General features: G+C 43.2%; 1 non-coding gene across 1 annotated transcript; it reads left to right on the top strand.

The window, feature by feature from the left end:
* Window positions 1-10,697: 10,697 nt before the first annotated feature.
* Window positions 10,698-10,803, top strand: LOC117129424. Its single transcript, XR_004453073.1, has one exon. It is a non-coding gene; the product is annotated as a small nucleolar RNA R71 (small nucleolar RNA).
* The last annotated feature ends 1,648 nt before the right edge of the window (window positions 10,804-12,451 follow it).

Raw genomic sequence — 12,451 nt, 5'->3', positions numbered from 1 at the left:
TATTTCTATGTTTCAAAAAAAAGAAAAAAAAAAGATCTAGTGTTTAATTAAGATGAGTCTGAACACGACTTGGTGGCTAAAACCATTAAGGCTTGATTCACAGAGACTCCAATAAAAGGATTCGAACGGGACTTGGAGGCGGCAATCTTCAAGGCTCGCTTCACAAAGAATTCTTGGATATAGGTCAAAAAGAAGTGAACGGAGCTTGGTGGCAACCACCATTAAGTTCTGATTCATGGAAGCCTGTGTTGGGGTCAAAATCGGTCACAACGGAATCAATGTCTGAAAGTCCGTAAAAATCAGCATGAACGTTTTTACGAAGACTAATCTTCGTAAAGATATCTTTACGAAAAGCCTTGCGGTAAAATCTTGTTCAAATCTCAATCGAACCACTAAATACCGATTTTCTGAAGGCAACGGCCATGTGTCCAAATCGGCCGCGGGCAAGCTCGAGTATGGAAATCGGACCGCGGACAAGCTAAGCTCGATCGATACGCGGCGACCAAGCATGCACACAGCTCGGTCGCTACGTAGCGACCGAGCCCGAGCCTAGCTCGGTCACTACGTAGCGACCGAGCGTCCGTCCCACTCGGTCGATACATAGCGACCGAGCTCGAGCGTCCGTTCCGCTCGGTCGCTACGTAGCGATCAAGCTTGAGCCAAGCTCGTTCGCTACATAGCGACCGAGCATCCGTCCCGCTCGGTCGCTACGTAGTGACCGAGCTCAAGCCAAGCTCGGTCGCTACGTAGCGACTGAGCGTCCGTTCTTCCGAAACGTCGATATGACACCAGTCCATGCATTCTCGTCTATCCTTCGATGCTATCTCCCGAAGACCGTAGCAAACTCAGTTCATGTTTTCCGCCATTCTAAATCATCGATCAAACTTTGCGGATAAAACCGCGGAAAGTTCGTTCTTTATCGAAAGAAGTCGCAGTAAACGCTTCGAGTCGGAAGGCGGCCCAAAGGGACCTAAAACACGATTCGAGGCCCATCCTATGACTCCTTAACCAAAAGCCCGTAAACCGTAGGACAATTTACGCTTGGCACGCAGGGAAGGATAAATGTCAAGTTTCCACGGATAAATACGAAATTTTGAGGATAATTACGAAGATCGGAAAAAATGGATATCTCCATTTTATGATATGACGGCTTAAGGGCAAAAAAGTAAAAGCGTAAACCGACCTTGGAGCTAGTATATAAGGAGTCCTAGGCGAGAGGCATGGAGGGGGACTTTTTAGACTCAGAATTCTCTGCACGTAGAAACTTTAGGCTTTATTCTCGACAAGTTCGGTTTCTATGACTGGCACTCAATTACTGGACGAACTCACCCAGGCAGTTCGATCTCTTGTCCAGCTCTATCAATTGAACTACGTTCGGCTTGATCCTCAAAAGGGGTACGTAGGCAGCATTTAACCTTTTTTGTATCTTTTTCGTCTTTTGTTATCGAGCTGCGACTCAACTAGGTTTGAGCTTTTAGGCCACTAGAACTAGGTAACTCGCTGACAGCCTTTGCGGCCAAAGCTTTTATGATCTCTTGTAATGATCGCAACGCTCTTACGCAGACTCGAAATAAGATCTACTGTTTTCTCTAAACTCGTTTGTTATCTTTTCACGATTTCCGCATATATTTGGTCACTTGTCGTTGGCTCTCGCAGAGATCCGGGACCTCGGGGAAATTAGAGTTTTCTTAGTTTCCTAATTTAAACATAAATCGATAGTGCGAGTTTCGGTTCCCACAGTTTGGCGCTAGAAGGAGGGGAGGTACGGATTACACTAACTCATAGCCGCAAAACGCTTGATCAAAACAATGTCTGGAGATAAAAGCACAGTACGCAACAACGCTGGTAAGAAAACTCCAGCCGCCACTGTGCCTATGGCCAACTCTTACGCAATCGCCAAAGTTCTCGAGAAAACCGAAAGCCTTGTTGCGACTTTTCGCCACAGGAAGTGCAATGAAATGAGCTCGCAATTTCTCTTTCTGAACATAAAGGGAAACAATAAATCTTATCAAACCCCGTAAGTTTGGCTCATTACCGAACAACAGAAATCTCAATGCGTAAGGGTTTTACCAAAACACGTTTTCCGAAAACATTTCGGAAAGGTAAAACTTGATCTCCCAAAAAACCGCTGAAAAACCCCTAGGTTAATCGCGGAAAAAGGAAACACAAAAAATCGATTACACAGCTCGGTCGCTACGTAGCGACCGAGCATGCACACACGTAGCGACCGAGCACGCACACTGCTCGGTCGCTACGTAGCGACCGAGCACGCACACTGCTCGGTCGCTACGTAGCGACCGAGCATGCGCACCGCTCGGTCGATACGTAGCGACCGAGCACGCACACCGCTCGGTCGCTAAGTAGCGACCGAGCACGCACACCGCTCGGTCGCTAAGTAGCGACCAAGCACACACACCGCTCTGTCGCTACGTAGCGACCGAGCACGCACACCGGTCGGTCGCTACGTAGCGACCGAGCTCAAGCCACCTCTCCACCCGCTACGTAGCGACCTGTAAGGCCTAAGAAAGGTCCACCTTTGTTTTCTCTTTTGAATCCTCATCGAAACGCTTTTGGTTTCGTCTCAATCGGAGTTTCCGTTGAGATTTTACGACGAAAACAAATAGGACTCTTCTTGGCTCGCTTCCACTCGCTACGTAACGACCGAGTAGACCTTCACTCGCTACGTAGCGACCGGTAAGGCCTCAGAAAGTTCCTCCTTTGGGTTCTCTTTTGAGTCTTCATCGAAACGCATTTCGTTTCGTCTCAATCGGAGTTTTCGTTGAGATTTTACGACGAAAACAAATATGACTCTTCTTGGCTCGCTTCCACTTGCTACGTAGCGACCGAGCAGGCCTTCACTCGCTACGTAGCGACCTGTAAGGCCTAAAAAAGGTCCTCCTTTGGTTTCTCTTTTGAATACTCATCGAAACGCTTTTTGTTTCGTCTCAATCGGAGTTTCCGTTGAGATTTTACGACGAAAACAAATAGGACTCTTCTTGGCTCGCTTCCACTCGCTACGTAGCGACCAAGCAGACCTTCACTCGCTACGTAGCGACCGGTAAGGCCTCAGAAAGTTCCTCCTTTGGGTTCTCTTTTGAGTCCTCATCGAAACGTTTTTCGTTTCGTCCCAATCGGAGTTTCCGTTGAGATTTTACGACGAAAACAAATAGGACTCTTCTTGGCTCGCTTCCACTCGCTACGTAGCGATCGAGCAGACCTTCACTCGCTACGTAGAGAGCGGTAAGACCTCAGAAAGGTCCTCCTTTGGGTTCTCTTTTGAGTCCTCATCGAAACGCTTTTCGTTTCGTCTCAATCGGAGTTTCCGTTGAGATTTTACGACGAAAATAAGTAGGACTCTTCTTGGCTCGCTTCCACTCGCTACGTAGCGACCGAGCAGACCTTCACTCGCTACGTAGCGACCGGTAAGGGCTCAGAAAGGTCCTCCTTTGAGTTTTCTTTTGAATCCTCATCGAAACGCTTTTCGTTTTGTCTCAATCGGAGTTTTTGTTGAGAATTTACGACGAAAACAAGTGGGACTCTTCTTGGCTCCTTTTCACTCGCTATAGCGACCGAGATGACATCCTCACTTGCTATAGCGACCTTTCAGGCCTCAAAGGGGTCCTTCTTTGCGTTCTCCATTGAATCCTCATCGAAACGCTTTTCGTTTCGTCTCAATCGAAGTTTCCGTTGTATTTTACGACGAAAACAAGTAAAACTCATCTTAAACTCCTTGGCTTGTTCCTGCTCACCCTACCTCCATCTTTGCGTTCACTTTCGAATCTCGATCGAAACGTCTCTTGTTTCGCCTCAATTGAAGTTATCATTGAGACTTTATGATATTAAAAAAAAACCGCAAAGACTTGTTTTCTCGCATGCATTCAGATTAATCGTATAAAACGGCAACGGCCAACTTAACACCTTAGCCGCCTCAACTATACGATTACGTTGAACCTTTTTACAAAAATTGACATCGTATCTAAGAAGACGATAACAGTCAAGTTCGGAACATAAATGTCAAGTTTCAAAGAATAAACGCCAATATCGGAAAGGGAAATGAGCAAGCAAAACTGAGAAGAGACAAAACTGTATCTTCGAGAGAACTAAGGTATTTTTGACTTGAAATTTTTGAAATCAGACTTGGAATTTTCGTAGGAAATTACTATGAGGCTGCCATAGAACTTTAGGGAACGTAAAACCTAGGCGGATAGTCTAGCGAACTAAGTCTTAAGCGATTTTTCCTGTCTCGATGTATTGTTCCATAATTGTTCATCCGGATCTTGCAAACCGATCTAAACTCTCCAAAAATCGAGAAACGATCGCCTCGCATATCAAGCTCGCTTCCTAAAGACAGAAAAAACTAGAGACATGAACGTAGTCTTAAAACCAATTCGTTTCTGGCAATTTTCTCGGAAACGACATATTCCAAGTCGTCAACGTGGAAACAACCAAATCACAGTCCAAGCGTTGTCTTTAAATCGTCCCGAATTATCGATCATTCTAAACCTCAGAAGAAGAAACGTACACAACCCTTCAAAGTATCGGTTCAACCGTTTTCTTTCGTAAGAAAAAAAAGAAAGGGGGAGTAGGTACGTATACTATACTCGTATACTCCCAAACTTCAAAAACTTCTGCAAATCGTCAAGAATAGGCAAACGACAATCTAATATTCGTCTAAACGCTAGCAACATATCCAGAAGATCATGAACATAATCTCAAAGACAATACATCGTTTCTTGTCGCAATCAAGCGTGCAGAAAACCTGTACCAATATCAAACTGAAACTCGACGATTAGCCAAACTATTGAAGCCCTTTCCGGCTTTAGAGAGCCAGTTTTGTTTAAAAATTTCTACGAGAAAATCACCAAAGCATTTCTTTCAGTTTCGGTTGAACCAAGCAAGTCACGGAAAAGCATCGAAAACATTTGCGACAAAGAAAACTCGAGAATAGATGTAGCATCATGCACGCTAAAGGGAGCACTTTCCTCCCGATGGTTAGCTAGATCCACATATGGTTGACCAATTCGATCAAAAAACGAATGTTTCATGAGAATCCACTCAAAAAACCTATGAAAAACGTTCTGCGACTAGATCGTATTGAAATAAACTTCGGTAACACTCCATGAGTAACTCCAAGCAACTTTCGCCTAAGATCAAAATCACAGCAGAAACGTTTCTCGTAAAACCCGCAGAAACAACGCTACTTTGACATATCACTGATTTACAACCTTCGTAAAACCGGTTATATGATATGATAAATTATCGTATAGCTCACAGTCGGAAATCATATGATAAATTCTTCGTAACGAAACAAAGTCCTAACAACCAAACGGTTAACAGAAAATCTAAACTTTTCGAAAATTGACAAAGTTCAATACGCTCCACAATTCACTTTAAGCCCGCAACGTTCTAACCATAATACGCGGCATGTAAGGAAAAATTCGTAACAAAGCTTCTAGAGCTATACGAAACATCCAAAAAAAATGCACGAAATAGATCTCGGAAGGCCAACACTTCACAAAGCACTATGAAGGAAAACACTTGTTCCCATGGACAAATTTACATGACACCTCAGTCATAATTCCTCGACCGCAAATAAAACTATTAGCATCCGAACAGGAACAACAATTTTGGCTACGAACATTCTTAGTCAAACCAGAATGTTTCTCAAAGGCAGGGCTAAGACTAAACCCTCGCAACATCGCGAAATATCTTCAAGCCCGCGAACATTTCAAGCACGAAACGTGGCATACGAAAGAATAACAAATCTTCAACATAGCGAGACGTCGCAGACGAAATTTCCTTCCTCGATAAAAACACCTTCATGGAAGACCAGACAGTCATACGCACTAACATCTTCTCAAAACATATTCTTCGCAAAGACTCAAAATGGTATTTTTTACCATTAAGTTTGTTGCCGATCACAACAAACTCTTAACATCCTAAACAGACTTAGCCATCTCATAGAGATGACCCTCGTTCATCCGACACAAGGATAATAGCGCTATAAAAGAAACCCAAAATTTTTGGTCAGCACTTCCAGGAGGCTTAAAAATTGTCCTTTGGAGATATGCTCGGTTCCAACCATACAAGTCGTATAAGCCGAGAACCTATCGCGGACTTTAAATCGGTATGGAATCAGGATGAAACTGAAACGGGATACGTAAGTGTCGAATTAGTCATCGCACCCTCTAAAACCAGGAGTAAACCTAGGTCTTGCCCTAAACCCAACGCACTGGTCTTTAACATCTCTAGGCATAGTATCAAACACCCTGATACGAGATCCCAAAATTTGTCTCTTTGCCAATATTCGAGAATCTTCAGAAATCCCGCAAGTTTACACACTGCGGAAAACTCTCGAAACAGATTACGGATATAGCAGTTCACACAGAGTTAGATTACGAGATGACAACTCGTAGTCTTCCTTCTACACCCATACAAAATGCCATCGGAAGAAACAGGCTTTATAAACTGCTACATAAAAACTAGACCATAAAGGTCCCACTGGAAAACTAGTCATAAGAACCTTAACTCCAAGACGAACTACAAAAGGCTTGATCCCTTCGACAAGGGTACGTAGGCAGCCGTCATAAGGCGCAGCCCCAATCTTATCGTGTTCTACTTTTAAAAGAGCGAGAAGACCACTTACCACAGGCCTTTTCAACCATTAATTCTGCCTAACTCACCTAACTTGCCTAACTTGCCAAGCCACTCGCTAGAACCTCACGCTAGAAGCTCATGGTTCTAACGAGCTGGGGGGCTAACTGTTGGGGTCAAAATCGGTCACAATGGAATCAATGTCTGAAAGTCCGCAAAAATCAGCATGAACGTTTTTACGAAGACTAATCTTCGTAAAGATATCTTTACGAAAAGCCTTGCGGTAAAATCTTGTTCAAATCTCAATCGAACCACTAAATACCGATTTTCCGAAGGCAACGGACATGTGTCCAAATCGGCCGCGGGCAAGCTCGAGGATGGAAATCGGACCGCGGACAAGCCAAGCTCGATCGATACGCGGCGGCCAAGCATGCACACAGCTCGGTTGCTACGTAGCGACCGAGCCCGAGGCTAGCTCAGTCGCTACGTAGCGACCGAGCGTCCGTCCCGCTCGGTCGCTACGCAGTAACCGAGCTCGAGCCAAGCTCGGTCGCTACGCAGTGATTGAGCTCTTCTGAAACGTCGATACGATACCAGTCCATGCATTCTTGTCTATCCTTCGATGCTATCTCTCGAAGACCGTAGCAAACTCAGTTCATGTTTTCCGCCATTCTAAATCATCGATCAAACTTTGCGGATAAAACCGCAGAAAGTTCGTTCTTTATCGAAAGAAGTCGCAGTAAACGCTTCGAGTCGGAAGACGGGCCAAAGGGACCTAAAACACGATTCGAGGCCCATCCTACGACTCCTTAACCAAAAGCCCGTAAACCGTAGGATGGTTTACGCTTGGCGCGCAGGGAAGGATAAATGTCAAGTTTCCGCGGATAAATACGATATTTTGAGGATAATTACAAAGATCGGAAAAAATGGAATATCTCCATTTTATGCTATGACGGCTTAAGGGCAGAAGAGTAAAAGCGTAAACCGACCTTGGAGCTAGTATATAAGGAGTCCTAGGCGAGAGGCATGGAGGGGGACTTTTTAGACTCAGAATTCTCTGCACTTAGAAACTTTAGGCTTTATTCTTGACAAGTTCGGTTTCTATGACTGGCACTCAATTACTAGACGAACTCACCCAGGCAGTTCGATCTCTTGTCCAGATCTATCAATTGAACTACGTTCGGCTTGATCCTCGAAAGGTGTATGTAGGCAGCCTTTAACAAGGTTCAGTCCGAAATCAATCAAAAACCTTTTCTGTATCTTTTTCGTCTTTTGTTATCGAGCTGCGACTCAACTAGGTTTGAGCTGTTAGGCCACTAGAACTAGGTAACTCGCTGACAGCCTTTGCGGCCAAAGCTTTTATGATCTCTTGTAATGATCGCAACGCTCTTACGCAGACTTGAAATAAGATCTACTGTTTTCTCTAAACTCGTTTGTTATCTTTTCACGATTTCCGCATATATTTGGTCACTTGTCGTTGGCTCTCGCTTTCATGGATTTTTCTGTTGATGTAGAAGGAAGAGTATTCATCTTTTTTGCTTGTGTGTTTGCTCTGAAGTGTGTAGGTGGTTTCGGAGGTGCAAAACGATTTATATAGGTATCTATAAACCTAGTTGGGGAGGGATTATTCTCGTGCTCCTGAATTTTCGCTGCGGCGCGAATATCGATCGATGTTCCAGTACCTGTGTCGATCGATGTGAGCGGTTGTTTTGCTGGACGAGGGTGGGTATCGACCGATGAGGAGTTCACAGCATCGAATGATGTGGGGAACATGTTGGTGAAATTATGTGTTTCAAGTTTTTCATCCTGCAAAGACATTTTTATTGCACGTTCTTTCCAGTAATCCTCATCGAATTCCTCGGTATGTTCTCATTAGGTGAAGTAATTACAGTGTCAACTGCAAAAATTTCATGGAAACCACTGTCTGCCCAACTGCCTATGGAATAATCATCATGTCCTCTCTTGCTTGGAGGTTGGAAGGCAAAGTGTTGGTAACAATGATTAGGTGAAGCGAAATGGTCAACTGGGTGCATTACGTCAAGTGACGTGTTGTTGCGGTCATCGGTCACCGTTGACTCATTGGAATCGATCGATGGAAAGGTTGGGGTGTCGATCGATTTCGAGTACTCTGTTTCGTACTCCGATTCATACCCTGCTCCACAATGGCATGCGCCAATGAAGCCAAGTTCTTTCCCATAATCCACAGAATTAATGACCTTTCTCTTAGGTCGGATTGGGTCGTAGTGGATGTTTGGGTCTATGAGCGTTAGACACAATTTGTTTTTGTTCATGTCACATATGGCTCCTACTGTAGCTAGGAAAGATCTTCCAAGCAGAAGTAAAGAGTTCCAGTTAAGCTCGATGTCTAGAACATGAAAATCTACAGGGACAAGGGCATTACCAATCTGTACCTCCAGATCTCTTATGATTCCTCCTGATCGTTTCTCTGAAAGATCCACGAAGGTGAAGGATTCCGTTGAAGGTTCGATGGTCAAACTAAGCTGGTCTGCCATGATCCTAGGGAGGATACTAACTGATGCTCATGTGTCATACATTGAATGGGGAAATTCAACACCCTTGACTACGCATGGTATTGCAAACTTCCCAGGATCACTCTTCTTCGTCAATGTGATCATGTGCTTCATCTTCTCTCTGACTTGATGAAACATTCTCCTAATGTCCTCCTCAGTTACCTTTGTTTCTCTGAAGAACATCCACAACCGGTGTGTGAAGTAAGCTTCATCAAAAGGTTTTTCGATTGGGATTCTGAGGACTCGTTTAGTGAAACACATTCATCTCCTTATCGTTAGCTTCCCTCTTAAGGTTTTTAGGAATCTTCTCCTTTCTTTTCCTTAACCTTCTCCCTTCAGATTCTTGTTCTTCTTGAACTGATTCTGGTGAACTATTTAAAGGGTTGGGTTTTGGTTCGGGTGGGTTTGCTAATGGTTTAGGTGGTGGTCTGAGTGCGTTGATGTAATCATTATCGATTGAGGGTAACCGCACTCGGTATGTCAGAAGTGTCTGTCGATCGATGGGAGGTGTGTTGTGACGATCGACGTAGGACTCACTCTGTCGATCGATGGTCGGCTCAACCGATCGATCAATTTTATCATAGAAAGGGGAGGGTGGGTGAGGATGCTTAGCTGCGAATTCTTCATGAGTTAAAATTCGAACCACATTGCACTCAGTCGATTTGGCAGACGACGTCGATCGATGACTGGAGTAATCCGTCCATCGATCTTCATCATGGTCTGTCGATCGATGCGAGTTCATCGACATCGGTCGACACCATTAAGATCCGCCGAGACTCATGGAGCTTTCGATTTCGAAGTCTCCTTCCTCGAGCTTTTCATTTCTCACCACTTGCCATAAATCATCATCTATGATGGCATTTACGTGGTGTTTTCCTTAGTCGGCTCCTGCCTCTCTAGCGAAAGCTTCTTGCCTCTTTATAGTCTCGCCCGTCTGAATTACTTGGGTTTTAAGTTTTCTCACCTGACTCCCTAAGGTCTCGATTTTGGTGTTAAAAATTGTTATAGGCGGAGTCTATTTTACCGTTGAAATCCACGGTGATTTGTTGTTGTCCCAACAGTACTCGATCAAGCATCTCTTCGATCTTGCTTTCCTGAGTCTGGGGTGGTGGATTTTGGTAGTAAGAGTTCGAGTAGCTTTTGTTGTTGTTGAAGGGTTTTTGAAATTGTGAATTTTGGTTACTTCTTTGGCCATTTCTAAAGAAGTTTCTTGTTCCGCCCTGGTTTCCAAATTTCTGGAATCCGGTACCTCCGATGTAGTTCAAATTTTCTTCTCCTTCCGTATCTGCTACTTCTCCTTCAGCTGAACAGACTTGCTTCCTAAGAAGCTCGTGCACCACATCTAACTTAGCTCTTACTTCGTCCATCTGTTCCTTCCCGATAGAGGCTACAGACTTCTTTCGTTCAGAGTCAGTGTTTTTGGTGCTGCTACTGTTAGCAAGGTTTTCGATAACTCTCACAGCTTCCAACGGATTCCGAGTAGTGAAGTTTCCTTCACTCGCCGTATCAAGGGCCATTTGATACTGTAAGGCGAGACCTCGGAAGAAAGTGCTTAGCACATGCACTTCGTTAAATCCGTGGTGTGGACAGTCTCGCTGGAAGAACCTAAATCTAATCCACGCATCTTTGAAGGACTCTCCAGCCTTCTGCGAGAATGTGGAAATTTTGTTCCGAAGTTCTTCAGCGCGCGCCTCATCGAAGAAGTTTCGTAAGAAAGCATTCTTGATGTCGCTCCAGGATGTTAAAGGTCCTGTGGGTTGCTGCCTAAGCCAGTGCATCGCTTCTCCATTCAGCGTGTATCTGAAGAGTTTGCACAGCAGGTAATCTTCGGGGACTCCTTCCATCCGAATAGCAGCGATTAGATCCTCGAACTGTTCCAAATTATCCATAGGATGCTCGTGCGGTAACCCAGAGTAGGGTATCTGCGACACGAGAGTGTAGTATTGAGGCTTCATCTCGAAATTCTGCTTCTGGATCTCCGGAAGTCGAATAGCTGATCTGTTGGAATAGTACTCATCTAGGCGATTGTAGTCGGCCAGTGGTTTCGATCGAGCGTCCTCATCTACAGGTTGGGCAGCTCCTGTAGCATCAGCATCAGGGATTACAGTTCTCTGAGCATCTATTTTCTGATATGTTGCATTACGCAGATGACCAGCCTGGTCATACAGGTTTCCGTTCTCGTCCTGAGTTAGAATAATAATGTTTACTATTTTTGACGACACGGTATCGAGCGTGCGTCCCGCTCGGTCGCTACATTATTAAAAATATATCATGTAAAATATATTTTTGAACTCGCTTCGGACCTCCGAAAACCTTCGCACAACACTGGAACCAAGCAATTAAGTTATTCTAAGACATACAATCCTTTGTGTTTCTCTGTTTCAAAACATGACTATGTCTTTTGTTATAACTTCGGTTTTTATGTATGCTTTAATTACCGTAACCGAACCATGTTTTATATTTTAACATTTTATCTTTTGAAATTCCCAACAAGGCCCAAAAAATGTCAAGATATGCAATTTAATATAATAATTTAGTAATCTCTAAGTATTTTTTTCTAACAAAAACAATATTGTTTTAGGGTTAGTGTTTAGGGTCTAGGTTTAGTGTTTCATATATCATTTTTAGGGATTAATTTTACTGTTTAGTTTTAGGGTTTCGGGTAATTATAGTGTTTAGGGTTTATTAACAAAAGATAAAAAAATCACACAGTGACAAAATAATATATTTGTTCACAAATTAAATCATGTAGTCTTTTCTACACCTTTCTCGTTAGGGGTTTACATTTAGTGCATCGCTTTAGGGTTTAGGGTAAATTGGTTTAGTGTTTATATGTTCACAAAATATGTATTCTTTGCATACTATTTGTTTTAATTGATTTTCGATCATTTTAAAATAAATATACATTCCAATACAAACGTACACCATCCTAAAACCATGTCGAAATCAAACATGTTTTTCAAAACCAACCCATATTTTCAATTCAAATCCAAAACCAACCCCTTTTTTTTTGTCCATACTATTCATCAATAAAATTTCCATACTATCCTTATGTTTTTGAGTTATTCACAAAATTGCCATTTTTATTTATTTTTTTATTAATTTCGAAATTAGCAAAAAACCAAATACACCCAAACCATTTCTTCTTATTTACAAAAATGCCATCATCATCAATTTTTCCAACCACCATGAACCACCATTTTTGAGCTCTAAAGCTCTAGAATTCAATTTTCAACCACTTTTTTTTCTCATTCTAACCCAAAAAACTTCATTTCCTCTCATCTCCTCTACATTTCCATCTAAAAAACTCTCATAACTCTCATTTT

Source organism: Brassica rapa, chromosome A10 (assembly GCF_000309985.2).
Source record: "Brassica rapa cultivar Chiifu-401-42 chromosome A10, CAAS_Brap_v3.01, whole genome shotgun sequence".
In the NCBI taxonomy this organism is placed as follows: domain Eukaryota; kingdom Viridiplantae; phylum Streptophyta; class Magnoliopsida; order Brassicales; family Brassicaceae; genus Brassica; species Brassica rapa.
The sequence above is the reverse complement of the archived record's forward strand: the minus strand, read 5'-3'. Positions and strand labels throughout refer to the sequence as shown.